We start from the raw sequence: 2,478 nt of genomic DNA, 5'->3' as shown, positions 1-2,478 counted from the left end.
AGGTATCTCTGGGCCCTCTCGGTAATACACATCACATAAGCCTTGCAAGCATTACAACTAATATGTTAGTTGTGAGATGATGTATTACGGAACGAGTAAAGAGACTTGCCAGTAACGAGATTGAACTAGGTATTGGATACCGACGATCGAATCTCGGGCAAGTAACATACCGATGACAAAGGGAACAACGTATGTTGTTATGCGGTCTGACCGATAAAGATCTTCGTAGAATATGTAGGAGCCAATATGGGCATCCAGGTCCCGCTATTGGTTATTGACCAGAGACGTGTCTCGGTCATGTCTACATTGTTCTCGAACCCGTAGGGTCCGCACGCTTAAGGTTACGATGACAGTTATATTATGAGTTTATGCATTTTGATGTACCGAAGGTTGTTCGGAGTCCCGGATGTGATCACGGACATGACGAGGAGTCTCGAAATGGTCGAGACATAAAGATTGATATATTGGAAGTCTATGTTTGGACATCGGAAGTGTTCCGGGTGAAATCGGGATTTTACCGGGTTACCGGGAGGTTACCGGAACCCCCCGGGAGCCATATGGGCTATCATGGGCCTTAGTGGAAAGGAGAAAGGGGCAGCCCAAGGGGGCTGCACGCCTCCCCCCTTCCCCTAGTCCTATTAGGACTAGGAGAGGTGGCCGGCCACCCCTCTCCCTCTTTCCCCCTTGGGAATCCTAGTTGGAATAGGATTGGGGGGGAGTCCTACTCCCGGTAGGAGTAGGACTCCTCCTGCGCCTCTCCCTCTTGGCCGGCGCACCCTCCCCCCTTGGCTCCTTTATATACGGAGGCAGGGACACCTCTAAACACACAAGTTGACACAAGTTGATCCACGTGATCGATTCCTTAGCCGTGTGCGGTGCCCCCTGCCACCATATTCCTCGATAATACTGTAGCGGAGTTTAGGCGAAGCCCTGCTGCTGTAGTTCATCAAGATCGTCACCACGCCGTCGTGCTGACGAAACTCTTCCCTGACACTTTGCTGGATCGGAGTCCGGGGATCGTCATCGGGCTGAACGTGTGCTCGAACTCGGAGGTGCCGTAGTTTCGGTGCTTGATCGGTTGGATCGTGAAGACGTACGACTACTTCCTCTACGTCGTGTCATCGCTTCCGCAGTCGGTCTGCGTTGGGTACGTAGACAACACTCTCCCCTCGTTGCTATGCATCACATGATCCTGTGTGCGCGTAGGAAAATTTTTGAAATTACTACGAAACCCAACAATTGTTTCCTCGGAAAGTGTATTATATGCTCATTACCATTGACATGAAAAGTGACATTGCCTTTGTTGAGATCAATAACAAGAATGACAAAGTGGGTACTAGGGATCAAACCCTAACAAAACTAACTTGATTACATGGTAAATCTCATCCAACCCATCACCGTCCAGCAAGCCTACAATGGAATTACTCATGCACGGCGGTGAGCATCATGAAATTGGTGATGGAGGATGGTTGATGATGACGATGGCGGCGAATCCCCCTCTCCGGAGCCCCGAACGGACTCCAGATCAGCCCTCTTGAGAGAGATTAGGGCTTGGCGGCCGCTCCATGTCGTAAAACACGATGAAAACCTTCTCTTTGATTTTTTTTCTCCCCAAGACGGAATATATGGAGTTGGAGTTGACATCGGTGGAGGTCCAGGGGGGCCACGAGATAGGAGGCCGCGCCCCAGGGGGGGCGCCCCCCTGTCTCGTGGACAGGCCGTGGCCCCCCTGGCATTAATTCTTTTGCCAAAAATTCTTATTAATTCCAAAAAGTGCCTCCGTGGATTTTTAGGACATTCCGAGAACTTTTCCTTTCTACACATAAAACAAGATCATGGTAGTTCTCCAGAAAACAGCGTCAGTCCGGGTTAGTTTCATTCAAATCATGCAAGTTAGAGTCCAAAACAAGGGCAAAAGTGTTTGGAAAAGTAGATACGTTGGAGACGTATCAGCATGATATCATCCTTTCACCCACATAGCATATGCAAGAAAGTAGAGAGGCTTACGGCAAAAACTGGATGCACTTCGTGTACAAAACAGACAATCTCCTTCGAAGTATCAGGGTTTCATACAAAAACTCGTCTGTTACAAAGGGATTTCATTTCTTTTGAACTTATTTGAACCCCCTTGTTTTTCTGTGTTCAAAATGCACCATTCAAAGCCACATCATCAATTTACAACCATTTCTGACTTCATTTGTTATTTTTCATGCATTTACTGATTATTTTGAGCTATAAGACCATGAAATTGAAAAGCATTTGAAATGAACTCTGAAAAGGTTCCAAGTTGGCATGGTATCATCATTTCACCCACGTAGCATGTGCAAGAAAGTAGAGAGGCTTACGGCAAAAACTGGATGCACTTCGTGTACAAAACAGACAATCTCCTTCGAAGTATCAGGGTTTCATACGGAAACTCGTCTGTTACAAAGGAATTTCATTTCTTATGAACTTATTTGGACCCCCTTGTTTTTATGT

The sequence above is a fragment of the Triticum aestivum genome, chromosome 3B (assembly GCF_018294505.1).
Source record: "Triticum aestivum cultivar Chinese Spring chromosome 3B, IWGSC CS RefSeq v2.1, whole genome shotgun sequence".
Classification (NCBI taxonomy): domain Eukaryota; kingdom Viridiplantae; phylum Streptophyta; class Magnoliopsida; order Poales; family Poaceae; genus Triticum; species Triticum aestivum.
Note: the sequence above shows the minus strand (reverse complement) of the source record.